This window comes from Gallus gallus, chromosome 18 (assembly GCF_016699485.2).
Source record: "Gallus gallus isolate bGalGal1 chromosome 18, bGalGal1.mat.broiler.GRCg7b, whole genome shotgun sequence".
Classification (NCBI taxonomy): domain Eukaryota; kingdom Metazoa; phylum Chordata; class Aves; order Galliformes; family Phasianidae; genus Gallus; species Gallus gallus.
The window spans coordinates 4,289,395-4,303,935 of NC_052549.1; the positions used below are offsets into that span (position 1 = coordinate 4,289,395).

Below are 14,541 nucleotides of genomic sequence, written 5' to 3' on the forward strand. Positions count from 1 at the left end.
ATGTTTGGAAAGGTGTAAGGATAATTCACGAGGCACTCTTCTGTCACCAGGGTGCCCGCTGGGTGATTACTGACCTCATCCAGGTAGAAGAGAGGGGAATGGAAAGGGGAAAGCTTCTGGCCAACCCATCTCTTCCCTGGATCTGTTGTTCCCAACCTGGTAGTTCTTCTTGGTGTTCAAATCTTCAGTAAAACATCACACTGGTGTGCTGGTTTATCAGAAACATCGGTGCCCCCGGGGCTGCCATTAGAGCAACCAGAGCTCCCCAGCACTGCAAAGCATCTGTGTGCTGTTGGAGTCGGCAGAGGAGGTGCCTGGTGAGCAGTCTGAGGGCGACGTGCTGGTGTCGGGTTCACAGCCCTGGCTCAGAGGGCTGTTCGTGATCAGAGTTTTGCTTCTCCTCTTCCCTTTCTTCCCCTCATCTGTAAAACAGAGATCATTGCATCCTCTCGTCTTCCGGTGCGTTGAGTTTCAAGGGTTTTCACATTTGTCAGATGCTTTTAGAGCTGTAGGCAGGAGTCCGAGCCAGTAGGATTGGTAACACAGCAAGGAACTGCAAAGTAAATATCAGACAGGGGTAGCAGCCCTCTGAGATACAGACCAGGTCTGTTTAACCATTCAGACAGCATCCGCTGCCACAGGGCTCAAGTTCTGCATAGGGCCTTCCAAAGGGACTGTAGAGGTAGTAGTAGTTATTATTCTAATAATAAGGCAAAAAAAAATGATCCATTCTCCTCTTCAACATAAAAGTTTATGTCAGCGATGTCTGAGTTTGACTCTGTTTGGTTACTGGTTCAAACCTCACCAACTGGACCTGCATCTCTTGGAATCATAGAACCATAGAATGGTTGGAGTTGGAAGGGACCCCAAAGGCCATCTGGTGCCAGCCCTGCTCTGAGCAGAGACACCCACAGCTCCAGCAGTGCTCACAGCCCATCCCCTGACCTCGGCTGTCTGCAGGGATGGGGCACCACCGCCTCTCTGTGCAACCTGTGCCACTGCCTCGCTGCCCGTGGTGTAAAAACTTCTGCCTTATATTCAATCTTAATCCCCCCCTTTTTACTTTTAAGCCATTTCCCCTTGTCCTGTCATAACAGACCCTGCTAAGTCTATCCCTTTCTTTCTTATAGCCCCTTGTTGTTGCGTTTAAATCCCTCTGTTCCCACTCTTACAGGCTGGGACACATGTAAATGTGATGTTCACATTCCCAGCTGAGCCCCACCTGCTTTTTCCAGTCTTCCTGTCTGTGCCCACCAGTGAAAGAGCCACCCCAAATTAGCCAACGCATTTGAGTTCTTTCAGTGTCTCATTTCAGACTTCACTGAATTTTTTGGCATTTGGGTCTTCTGGATTTCGTTATTTTTCCTTCTCTGCAACACGAAACTTCAGTAGTACTTTCAGAGCCAGTTACTGCTTTGCTTTTCACAGCTCTGCAGGAAAGCGAGACTCTGGGGGCTGCAACCACTGATTTGTTTGCACTCATCCTTACCCAGACGTTGGGTTTAGAGCTGCATTGCTCAGGGAGAGCATTCACCTCTCTCTAAGCTCCCACCAGCCCAGGACTCCTCTGTGTTACCCCTCTGTGGGGTCTCTTTAAGATCTCACAGATCACCTGTGTTCTCACACAGCAGTTACAGCTTTAGGACTGCTGTGAGGCCTGAAGCTTGCCACGGGGTGCAGCGAGCTGCCCTCTGCCCATAGGGAAGCATGGGGGGATACACCAGGCTGAAGTGCTCCCCAGAACAACGTGGCCATGGGCTGCTCCCCACAGTGAGGGTTTTCCCTCAAGCCTCAGGTCCGTGTGTTTGAAGAGGCTGTGTGTGATGGGGACTTGATAATGTCTGGGCATAAAACCATCTGCCAGTGGTGGGGCACAGCAGTGATCTGGTGGTTCGCATGTAACGCCTGTCCCATTTGGTGATGCATGGCACAGCTGCCCAGGGAGGTGGTGGAGCCACCATCCATGGAGGCATTGAAGAAAAGGGTGGATGTTGCATTGAGTAACGTGGCTCAGTGGTACGGTGGTGACGGGTTGACGGCTGGACTTGATCTTTTTGGTCCTTCCAACCTTAATGATTCAATGATTCACAACTGTCTGGTGTATGATAATAACACCAAAAGTCCTTGTTATAAATGGAAACGAGAACCTATTTGCAATATGTTTGACCTTGCCAAATCTGCTTTTCCATGTCCGTTTGCCCTTCAGCGTGTCTACAAGTGCAGCCCACACGGACATACCAACCCCAAGCACTGTGATTTTCACCGGTTCCAGCACTGCCTCTCTGGGGTGCTGCTTTCTGGGGCTCTCCCCCTTAACTGCTCACAGGCACACATCGTAACTCACTTGTTCCTCCTGTTGCGTGTTTCCAATCTCTTTGGTCTTCTGCCACTGGTAGAAACTCTCACGTAACCACCTTTGTCCCGGACCTGAGATTTGTGAAGAAGACAAAGTACCCAGGACACGCGGAGCACGGAGATAAGGTTGCACGCATTTTTATACCAGCAGAGGAAATTGTGATCAGCAGTGAGTGTTCTTTTTTTTTTTTCTATCTCCCATCAGTAATTAATACAGCCGCTTGTGGACTGGTCTCAGCCAAGCGTGTCCCTGGCCAGACGCTGCTGTCTGCGGTGGGAGGGACGGATCCTGCTGTGACAGCCCATGCAAAGTTGTAGGCTGGTCTCCTTTTTGGAGAGGTTTTAGCAGCGCTGAAGCCGTTTCGGCAGGGTTGCAGCAATTCTGGCAGTGCTTGTTGCTGGCTGCTGCTTCTGCAAAGGAGCTGGTAGCTCTTCTGACAGCCTTTTGCACTACGCACTGTGGCTCGTGTGTCATTTGCTTGGCTGTCTCATTACACTATTCAACCAGAGCTGCGGAGGGGGTGGGTGATTGGGGCAGGCAGGTGGGGGGAGAACCTCTGCAGCACAGAGTGGGGTTTGGGCTCCGTACTGCTCACATCTCCCTCTGCACCAATTATAACCTGAGAGTCACTGATGTGGGGGAACGCGGAATCTTTATTCTCTTTATTTGAATGCACTCAAGATTAGCAAACAACTGCAATAGAGTTCTGGAAATCCTCGAAAGAATCACCAGAAAAACCCCGACGAGGTCAGCCATGCTCAGAGAAAGCCCTTCTGTGGACCAAAACCCAACGTTTATGTTAAAGACAAAAGTATCTTCCCATCGTTCACCACCACTTGTATCTTGCCCAGCACCTCCCAGCCCGCATGGCCATGCTGTTGGCAGCATTGCTTTGTGGGTTGGCTCTGCATCCTCAGGTGTCCTTTTCCTTCCTTTCCACCCTGCTCCCTCCTGGGTGCTGGTCTGCATTTCTCAGCCCTTCTCCTCATAGCTGGGAACTAGAAAGGATTTGGGGAGACTTTTCTGAGGACAGAAAGCATTTGTGTCACCATTGCAGTGAGACAGTCCCTTACTGTGGGTTCTGGTGTGTCACTGAGGTGGGGTACGTGTGGTACCAGCACTGATCAGAGCTGAAGTGGAGTTCTGCAGGGGGAATTCTGCCCCACTGCAGCCTCAGCAATGCCCTTCTGCCCCACTGCATCCATTGGTCCTGCATAACTCTCACCTCAGCTCACCTCTGAGTGCTGACAGCATCCTTCCTGAATGGCCTCACTGCTGCACTTATCTCTCCTGATTTCCCAGTGTGGGCTGAGCCCAGCTGCACCATATCATGGGAAATCTTAGGACAGGAACAGCAGAAAAAAAAAAGAGTCATTGCGAAGCTGCTGCTGCCAAACTGCTGCATAAAGTGCCCTGGTGGCTTCAGAACATTTTAATTGTCCTTTTGCAGCACATTTGGAGGCATTTATTGTTCGGGACGCTGTGTTCCCTTATGGGCTGGGGAACAGCCTCCGGAATGTGCTGCTGCCGCTGTGGGCTGTGCATGGCTGGAGGGGGCTGTGTGCTCAGGTTTGGGCTGTGATGTCAGAGCCACAGCTGCTCTGTGGCTGAGTCCAAGGGAGAAGCATCCCTTGCACATCCCTTGTTTTTCAGAGCATAGATGCCAGAGTATGCAAGCAGCAGCATAAAGAAGGAAATATTCAAACAAAACCACTCCATGCAGAGCTCATAGGAGGATGAAGTGCCCTTCTGCACCCGCAGAGCCGGAGCACATTGCCTCCCTGTTCCCATCAGGCTGATGTGAGATGTGATTTCTGGCTGTGTGATGGAGCTCTCATGGCTGAGGGCAGCTGTTACAGTCGCACCTGTGCTGTCTCCTGTTCTGCCCTCAGGTTTTGGGTCCTGCCTCACACTATTAAGTTGGATTTGATGTCCCTTATGGGTCCCTTCCAACTCAAGATGTTCTATGATAATGGGTCAGTGCTTTCCCAGCCCAACTCCCAACACCCCATGATTTCTCGTTAGCCCACAGCCCAGCTCCTCCTGAGTTGCCAGCACTGTTCTCATGACCTATTTAGAACACAATTGTTCTTTGAGCAGTCGGGAATCCAGGTGGGCTCATGGGGCTGGCAGGATGCTTGTAGCCAGTCTCTGCTTTGCATGTCATCTGTGTCCCACACAAATGAGAGCTATTAGGTACCTGCTGCGCAGGATGATGAAGGGCCTGAATGGGTTTCACCTGATTTTACCAGCCTGCCTTAGTGGAGTGTGATGCAGTGCAATAGGCATTGCACAGTGTTTTGCAAAAAGGCTTTTGGTGACCTGTGCTCGGACACTGCCCAGGTATCAGTGCAAGAATTGGTGCTGCTGATCACCTGGCTGTGCCTCCTTGCAGCAGAGCAGGAGCCTCACGTGCCTCAGTTGTGCCCAGCCATCAGTGGGATCTGGCAGCACATTGCCTGATCAGAAAGGGGGATCTCTCTGCCTTTGCTACCCGTGCCAGATGGCAGCTCGCTTCCAAGCTCGTTTGTCTCACACTTGCTGGCCCTTCTCATGAGCTGCTCCTTGCAGCTGGCTCGTGCCTGAGGCACACAGTGCAGGGACTCGCTTGACTGCTTTAATTGTCTCAAATTAATTACATCGCTGTGAATTATATAAGAGTGACATTTTTAGGGAACTAAAGGCCCTGTCTTGATGATAAGGAGAAACTAATGCTGTTTGCATCTCAACCAGGCGATTCAGACTCTCCTTGGCTGGGTTTGGTTCCTCTTTTTAGGATCTGGCTTCTCCATCACTGTGCCCTTTTCTCACTTCTAAACAAGAGGTGCCATTCCTGGTGCAAGGAGTTTGAGTTCAAACCCCCTCTACCGTGCACATCTGATTTATTTATGGTGGCCAAAAGAAGTCTTCCCAGAGACCCCATAGCACAGTGCAGCTGTACCTCCCTCTCCTGTGCATTCTTCCATCCTGCTCTGATGGGTAGGATGGCATTTTGCTGACTGTGAGACATTCACTGGCGACCAATGGATGCCCAAGGATGGAATGCTTTGTTAACTTTTAGACAATTCCTTCCTCTGTTGCACATCGCAGTTAATGTTGGAGCTCTTTCATCCTCTGGTTTCTTTATGGCTTTTTAGTGAATACAGTTGGAAATCTGGCATCTTTGGAATAGGCTCAGACAGGAAGGGAGGACGTAGTTGGGTGTATTTATTTTCCTTCATAGGCTGCATCACCTTTAACTCTTAGAAAGAAATCTGTGTTTGAAGCAGAAGGACATGCGATGCACTGCGCTGATTTAACAGCACTCAGGTTGGGGAATATGGAAATGCCAGGTCTGGGCTGCCGACCTCAGGTCCATTTTGGAGGGGGAAGGAGCTGTTAAGCACAGCAGAGCGCTCTTTGACTCCTGTGGCTGTTCATACGGAACCCCTGGAGGTATCGTGGGGGGTTGAAAGAAAAGGAACAATGGCAAGAAGAGCAATTATAACCGTTTTGGCGCTGTACAGATAACACTCTTTCCTGCTAGGACGGGTTGTGCCCGGAGCTCCCGCTGCTCCCGCTGCTGCCTGTTTGACAGCCCTTTGTTTGCAGTCTGCGATCGTAAGTCCTGTACATCTGATTGCTTCTGCTTTTACACATCCATCTCAGAAGCATTTTTGGAGGGTTTTTTTTGCATATTTGGGCCCGGAAAACAACTCCTTACAGAGGCTGCCAGTGCAAATTGGTGGTGTTTAAGCTCAGTGAGTGGCCAGTGCCCATCAGCTGTGGTGAGAGGCAGCTCAGCAGATTGCCTTCACCTGCAGTTAGGGGTTGAACCATGAAGAAGTGGCCTTGGGGTTAGCTGAGCAATCCCAGGCTCGAGGCTGGCCATAGGAAGCTGCTGAAGAAGAAGCAGGAAGAGTGAGAGGCAAGAGGAGCAGCAAGGAAGGAGCAGGAGCGTGCCAAAGCTGTAAGTTTTGTTATTCCAGGAGAGAGGTTTTGCTGCATATTGTGTTTGTGTCCAGTGGTGGTTGGGCAGGGGGTGGCAGAAAGCACAGAGGAGCCCCAGCAGTGTATGGAAACTGGGGCTGGTTCTTGAACTCTCTGCAAAGTTCAGGCTGTGAAGTTGTCCTCTGTTTCCTCCCAGTATTCTGCTCTCCAGTTTTGCATAGAGAATAATTTTTGTCTTGCTCTTGCTCCTCCCGGGGGACTGCCTTATGGTGTATACGGCCTGTACAGTGCTAAAGCATTCCAGCTCTCTTCCCTCCCCTCTTGAATCATCCTTTTGCTTTGCATATTTTACTTTGGCAACTTCTGGTGGCGTTTCCTCCTTCCCTTCTTCCTGGAGTAAGACAGAGCTGACCCTCCCTCCCAGCACAGTGGGACTGGAGCAGGAGGTGTGCATGTGCTGATGGCTCTCTCCTGCAAGGACATCCTTCCAGAACAGCTTTGCTGAGGCTAAAAGGATGAGTAAACTTGTGAAAACCCTGCTGCTGGAGCCAGCCCTCAGTGCAGTGCTGGCTGCTCCCCAGACCTGTAATTCTCAACCAAACAACGCTGAGGTTTTCCATCCAGGGGAACTTCCAAGATTTCAGAACTTATGAGGTTGGGGGGGAAATAAGAAGGGGTGCTCTGCTGCTCTGAGCTGTCTGGAAGCTGGTGGCACGTCCTCCAAAAATATCCCAGCTCTTGTGGGTCAGCAGCTCCTGACACACGAGCCTTGTCTTGCCTCGTACAACCCATGCATTGCACCAGACTTCTTCATCTCTCTGTCACTGCTCCGTTCCTCTGCCAGCAGCTGCCATGGGGGACCTGGTGGCTTGTAGGAGAGCACGGTAAAAGGTGAGAGTGCAAAGGAGTGGTGAGGTTGCAGAGTGTCCCCCCACAGGAGGGGAATAGTGAGAAAAAAGCAGCCTCTGGGGTGAGATGCTGTTGGATTGGAAACAGGCTGATGCAGGGTGAGCGTTTCTCAGAACACTGCTGCTATGGGCAGGCTGTTCACGGGGCAAAAATAGCTGAGCTGGGCTATGTGATACTTTGGCAACAACGGTTTGTGCATTGTTAGGCTCAGAGGCAGCCAGCCCCTCTGACCTGTGGTTTGGTCTTGCTTTGTTCTGATGCTCGCTCTCATCAGCGTGAGCTCCCAGATATGGGGAGCATAACCCGCCCCACTTCCCCTGCAGCTGTGCAGGGGTTGAGCTGTGACTGCATCTCTCATAATCATCCCATGTTATCAGGCCCAAGAGTGCAGGTCTCAGCTGTGTGCACACGGAGTCACAGCTAATTCTTCGTGGACAGCTCTGCTGATTACTTATGGGCATGAAGTAACGTTCAGCCCACGAGCAGCACGTTGGGCACTCAGCTGTCAGCACGTGGTGCAAATTCTCTTCTGTTCCTCATGCAGCAGCCCAAAGATAGCAACCCAAAGCTGCCAGCCATTACCAGTGGGATGGATGCTTTCTTTTTTCAATTACTGCAAAGCAACCCACCGCCGTCGTACGACTGATGTTACTTCCCAATCTGAAGTCCTTCCTGCAGTTACACCTCAGTCCCTGGAGCAGAGCAGTCCTCTCTCACATTTTGCTCCTCTCCTTGCCTTGCTCCCCCCAGCACACGACATGGAGGTGATGACTGCCCTGCTCGCTCCGTGCTTTCCACCAAGTGGATCACTCACTGACTTGTGCACCTCCTCTGAAATCTCAGCCTCCTCCAAAGCTCCTTTAATAAAACAGATGGGAGACGTCAGAGCAAAGGCTTTTCCTCTTGAAAAATGAGGTTCCACTGACATTTTCTGTAGTAAACATTGCTTGGCACGAGGAATTCTTTAAAGCTTCTTTTCCAATTGCCTCATTGCTTTTTCTCTGTGCTCCGTCCAGCTGCTTCTCCACTTGGAAGCATGGATGAGCCCGTGATCTAGCAAGGTTTTGGCTGGCTCCTATAGGGGAGGTGTCCTGGCACCATCCCTGTTGTGGGGAACGTGGAGGGGTTATAAAAGCCTGTGCCTTGCTGCCTCCTACCAGCAGAGGAAGAAGGAATAAAGTGGGATTAAGAGCAATTTCCTCTGTATTTCCAGTCAGCTTTGGTGCCATCTGTTGGGATTTAAGTTTATGGCTCTCATGGGGATGGAAGGGGAAGGTGGATCCTGCCTTGATTTTTGTGTTGCTCCATCCTGGGTTTCTCGTGCTGTGGGGCTGGCTGGGTGCAGTGAGGCTGCTCGGGCTCCCTGCTTTTTGGTTCCACAGCTCATTGGGATGAAATAAATGGGAAGGGGGGGCTCCTGCAGAGCCCTCTTCTGTCTGCAGAATCATGGGGGATCTGTGAGCCCTGAGCTGACCCCTTCCTGGGGGAAGGACCCAGAGGTGTTGTCTCTTGTCCATCTTGCCTCTCCCAGGGTAAATCCTTGAGGAAGAGGTAGCAGTCTTATTTAAGGCAATCGAAACCTCAAATAATACACCAGGGATTCAGCTGCGGGTGCTGCGGGCTGTAGCTGGGCCCTATTCCTCTTTGAGGGAAATAAGAGGAGTGCGTAGCTGCCTTCGTTTTGAGAGACACTGTGGAACTGGAGTGGTGCAGGTATGGAAGGATGAAGTGTGGCTCTCTCCTTGGTGGGAATCGGGGAGCTTGGCTGGGTGTATCTTGCCCTGTAGAGCAAGGGTAGGGGAGGAAAAGCTGCTTGAACTGAAATAGTGCATTAGATCACGGACATGCGCTGGGGGTCTGTGGGTACCCTGCCTGCCTCAGTAACTGCTCAGGGGAGGTTGTAGGAGTGAAATCTGAGCACTTCTTGGGACCAGGGTTGATCGTATCTATGAAAGTGATGCTGTGACGTCTGTCCTATCCCATGCTGCTGTTGCATCCCGTCTGGCCTCAGTCTGGATCAAGCACTTCCCTGCTCTCTCAGGCAGCCGGGGTCAGCTCGATGTGAGCAGGAGCTCCCTTGAGGGGCTGTGAACTCCCCAGCTCTGCAGGCAGCTGCTGGGCTGCTGTGTGTGCTTCATTGCCTTTTCCCAGTGCAGATAAATTCTTCCTCTGAAGAACCAAATGGCTGCAGAGGAGGGCAGCTCTGTGGGCACAGTGTGGTGTCACCTCTACCCATATTACATTGTGCATTGCTCCCATCCCAAGGGAGCCAGCTGGCAGCACCTGCATCTGGGGCTCTGACTGCAAAGGGAAATTGCCATTGGGAAGGGAGCGATTGCAGTCACCCTCTGACCTACAAAGCACAGAGCTTGGAAAGCTCTCCTGTCTGGAGCTCGTCTCTGGCTCTGTGGATCTTGGCGTGTCCTACTGAGCAATTCCCTTCCTTGTCTGGGAAACCATAATCCAGCAGTATGGAGGAGTTCAATAGAGGCGGAGTAACTTTCTATTTAAGTTTATTTTTTTTTTAGGCTTTTCTATGTTATCAGCTCATGCTCAGTGCCTGCTTGGGCAGCTCTAATTTTCTCATTGCTTGCAGTACAGACCTGCATCTCAGTTCCTCCAGCAGCCATGTTTTTTGCAGGATGAGAGGCAGCAACGGCATAGCATCCCTCAGCTTTTTGGGGAGCTGCATGTTGTCTCTCACCTGCCTTGCTGTGAGCTCCTACCCTCCCCATGCCCTGGCTGGGGGGTAGAGTGATGTGACGGATCTGCTGCTTGCTGATGTGTGTTGTGTGAGTTGATGCTGCTCCTCAAGCACCATCCAAGGGCTGGATGGAGGATGTAGGTGTCCTCTTAGGCTGCCTTGGGCAGCCCACCCTCATGGTCTGTTTTCTGATAGTGGTGGGTCAAGGCAGGTTTTGCCCCATGGTCAGGCATGGGGCAGAAGGCTGATGAGGATGGTGTCCTTCATCACCTGCCCATTGCACTGATGGCTGCATGGGACAGAGCTTTCTAGAACAGCCGTAGGAAACTTCAGAGCAAGCAAGGAAAGGAGAAACAAACTTCTCAGCAGAAGTAAAGCTTTTGGGGGGTGTTTAACCAAATGTCTGTATGTTTTCCTGCAGTTTGCACAACACTTGTTCTTGTCCAGCTCATGTCACCTCGTGCTTACTCTGTTTGTGCCCTGCTGATCTTCTGATTGGAACTGTAAAAGTAATTAAAGCCTCATTACTTCTTCCTGCTGTTATTAAACACGATCTTGGGATTTTACTTCCAAGAGGAGAAACCCTTATAGAAGCTCCATGAGTGTCTTCTGCTCTGTGAGTGCTCTTGGGACCTTATGGTGTGCGCCAAGGCTTTGTCACTGTGATTTACAAGCAGTGTAAGAATGGATTTGGTCTCCTAGGTTTTGGGATGTTTATTTATTCATGTTCTGATTTTTTGTAATGCTGCCCCATCATCTCAGATGAAAGCCATCTCCAGCCAACTGTTCCCACATCCGCTGTCCCCACATTGCTCTGTCTCTGCTGCTTTCACTTGCATGGATGGTCTCTGCTATGGGACAGCTGCCTGGCCTCACAGCTCTGTTGGAGCAGTCACAGCAAAATGGAGTGAGAGCTATGAACTGCATGATCTGAACTAAAGCAGTGACCCTCTCAACAAGAGGAAATCTGATCTGCTCAGATAACAACCGTGGAGATTTTCACTTTTCCAGGAAGGATCAGGGCTGGTTGCTGATTCCTCCTCCTTCCTTTTGACTGGGGCAGAGAAAGGGCCTTTTGGGTACTGAAGCCTTTGGGCTCTTCCCCCAGCTAAGAATCCCTCCAGCAGCACTGCTGCTCCCAAGAGGTGCCCTGGGGAAGGAGGAGTGAACTCATATGTCCCCTCTGCAGCTGTCCCAGAGATGTAAGGACAAGATATTTCAGGCAAAGGCTGTAGCAAGCCCAATGGGCTTTCTGTCTTCCCAAGAGCTGCTGAAAGGAGAAGAACAAACAAACAAAAACCAAACATCCAGGCTGTGCTAAGAAGCCCCGAGGCTCTTCCTGTAGTTGCTGGTTCCCAAAGGATGGAATTGGATCTCTGCTGTAGTTCATGATTTCTCTCTGCACCTCAGCTGTGGTGATGTCCCACCTACGGTGCCTTTTGCTCCTGGATGGCATCTAATGGGATGGATGGCTGGATTCTGAGTGTCCCAATGGAGGTGGCAGGTGGGTGGCCCAGGGGATGCACGAGTGGCCAAATCACTTTCCCACAGAGCTGTCACTTTCCAGAGAAATGTTGAGTCCTGGCATTATTAACCACCCTACCTGCTCTGTGGGCCTGAGATGAGCAGAGCCAAGAATAGAAAGAAGGCAGTCTGCTTCCTTTGCTCTTTCGTAGAAGGAAGGCTACGAATAAACCTATCCTTTCTGTGCTTTCTGCAGTGACTGCATCTTTCCTTGCTCGGTGCTGAGTGCATTCCTCAAACCCAACAGTCACTTTTCCTTTGGTTCCTGGGGCACTCAAAGCTTATCTCAGAGGGATGCTCTGATGGGGTCATACTTGGCCGTGCTCCTTGTGGAGGAGTTACCAGATGAGCACATTTCCTGCTGAAATGGTCTGCAGGAACAGGCATTGCATCACTACTTAGTCAGCATCCAACTAAGTCATGGCACTAGCATTTGAGTGAGATAACACAACCAGGAGCAGGAGCACCAGACACCCAGAGGTATTCAGTAGTACTGCTGTAGACATAAGTGCTTGTGCTAGCAGGATGATGTAAGCTTCACAAAACAGCGACTAAAAGCCTATGTAAGGCTTTGGGGTTTTTTGCTGTTTCAGGTGCTGTGTTGGTTAATGATCATAATGGTTATAGGAATGAGTGAAATTTATTAATGTAATGTTAAATGTGCTCTTCTTGGCTGGGAAAGGTAGAGATGTTTATGTTCAATGTGCATCAAATGCGATCGCTGATATGCTTTTAAGGACCCAAGGTGTAGAGTGCCCAAAACATTCCTCCTCCGTGACAGGTATTTCTAAGAAGATATATGCAGTGGTGTGTGTTTGTACAGCCCTTTGGTGGTTTCATGCCCGTGATGTTCGTGTCAGCTGCTTAAGTTTTGACAAGAGCTCAAATACATCACTGCATTTGCTAGAAATCCCGGTGACCAGCTTGGGTTGGGTGGTCAGCAAGGATCTCCACCCAGAAAACATGGCTTATGTTGTACTCTTGGATTCATGGCTGTCCTCTGAGCAGGCCATCCCATTTTCTCTGGTCTTTCGAATGTCCTCCCTGTTTGATGCAGTCTCATAAAGTGTTATTTTGCATTCCTGCCCCTCACAGGTGTGTTGCATTGTGCCTGTCACGCTGTTGATAACGTGCTTCCCTGTTCTTCTTTCCATTGCCTCTGAATTCTGGATGAAACAAACCTTTCAACTGCTTTAATTCAGAAAATGAGCTGTTCTTCGTAGCTTACAGCCACTTCTTGGTGTTGTGTTGAGGGACACGGTCTAGTGAGGACTGCTGGTGACAGATGGATGGTTGGACTGGGTGATCTTGTAAGTCTTTTCCAACCTCAGTGATTCTATAATTCTTCTTTTAAAGCCTCAGCCTCGACCCAGAGGAACCCCTCAGAAATCACGCTGCCCAAAACTGCTGCCTATCCCAAACCAGACAGATGGGCAGAGCAGTTGTCACCCACAGTCACCTTTTCAGCCACTGTGATTTTGATCTGCGTAACTCTGGGCGGGCTGTCACCTTCACTCATGTCTTTCGTGACATTTATGTCCCTGCTGGGCTTCTGCTGGAGCTGCCAGTCGCTTTGAGCCTGGTTATGGCCATGAAAGCTTTCAGGGCTGGTTTGGGCTCAGCTGTGCTGTGTGCAGGGACCTGGCTGAAGGAAGGAGGTGCTCTGTGGAGGGCTCAGACAGGGGAAGCCTGATGGAAGAAGGCTTTCCCCTGTGATTTGGGCACAGCCAAGCTGCAACCAGCCTGCAGATGGGAGCAGGATCTGGGAAATGAGTGCTGCTATTCTGCCCACGTCTGCTGTTGTCATGGCTGTTTGTTTGTTTGCTTGCAATGGACCGAAGCAATGATTTTATTTTGGGACTGATTCAATAAAGGCTAGTTTTAAAAATCCCTTATCGAGGTAGCAATTATCCTATTTCTTGCAGAAGATTCACGTTTACGAAGTTGTAAGGCAGTGATTTGGATCTCTTGTGACTTCTGTGCTGGTTTCTGATTCGTGTTTTTCCCCCCGTGTTTCAGTGCAGGCACGGTAATGCTGCATGACAGCTGCACACACATGGGCCCCCCCTGTGTCTCAGGGTGGTGTGGGGCTCATGCTGCGTTTCCTACCCGTGTTTCTTCCAGAGCTGCCAGATGTGATCCCTGCTCGTGGCGTCAGCTTTTGTTGGTTCTTCTCATTTTATTTATCTTTCTTTCTTTGTGACATTGGGAGCAAACAGAAGTTGGATATCTGGCTTCTGAGGGGGGGTGTGGGGTGCAGCTTTTGTTGCTTCCAGAGCGAGGAAATGAAGGCTGCTACTTCTGTTTGGCAGTGGGAGAGGGGATGGTGACGCCAATGATGCATATACTGAATGGAGCCCTTTTGCTGAAGGACATACGAAAGGAAAATGCAGAAAGATATAATGAAATTTCTAAATCAAATTGAACATAACCACATAGCTGACTTCCAGGCTGATTTCTCCTGGCTTCCTCTGCCTGTGTGACCCTGCCTAACTTTCTGCACTGTCTGCAAAACAGGATGCAGTATCCCGCATTACTTTTCCCCTTCTCTTGTGGAGGAACTGGGGCTGTACTGGGGGCTGAGAGGTGGGCTGGGGTCGGGTTTGCCCTTTTCTGCCCCAGGCTCTGGGCTCAGTGTGGTGTGAGCTTCTGTTAGCAGCAGCTCTGGGCCCTGGCGAGCAGCGTTGGTCTCTGCTGATGCATGTTGGCAGGTCCCTCCTTGTAGCACCCACCTCGCCTCACCTTGGTATAGAACAGCACGTTCATTCACTGCCACGCGTGGGGAGGACCTCTCCTGCAGGCACGAAGGCTGCCAGGAATTCGTTTGGACTTTGAGGTGCTGCGGTTGGGAATGGGCTGCGTGGATCTCTCCATTCCGTTGTGGTTCTGAGCAGTCACGGCTGCTGCTCCTGCACAGGGCCCGTGGTGTGCTGTGGGGCGCTTCCCGTAACACTCCTTCATCTGCACAACACTGCTCAGAAGGCCTTTGTGGTGGCCGCCCTCCTGGGTTTGGAGGAAGGCAAAATGAATCTGTCAAAATGCAGCATACTGGGAGCTGAGTTTCTTCTGGCACGCTGAACAGGGGCAGTGTTGTTGGCAACGGCTCTCCTTGTCCCAT

The 14,541-nt window shown here is 50.7% G+C and overlaps 1 protein-coding gene across 5 annotated transcripts in view; it reads left to right on the plus strand.

Annotated features, from left to right (window-relative positions):
• Positions 1 to 5,593: 5,593 nt before the first annotated feature.
• CD7 (CD7 molecule) overlaps positions 5,594 to 14,541 on the plus strand; it is a 43,083-nt gene continuing 34,135 nt past the window's right edge. For all 5 annotated transcript variants that reach the window (XR_006931712.1, XM_046902014.1, XM_040649484.2 and 2 more), the window contains exon 1: positions 5,594 to 6,305. The gene's annotated coding sequence lies outside the window, so the exon portion shown is untranslated. The remainder of the gene's footprint in view (positions 6,306 to 14,541) is intronic.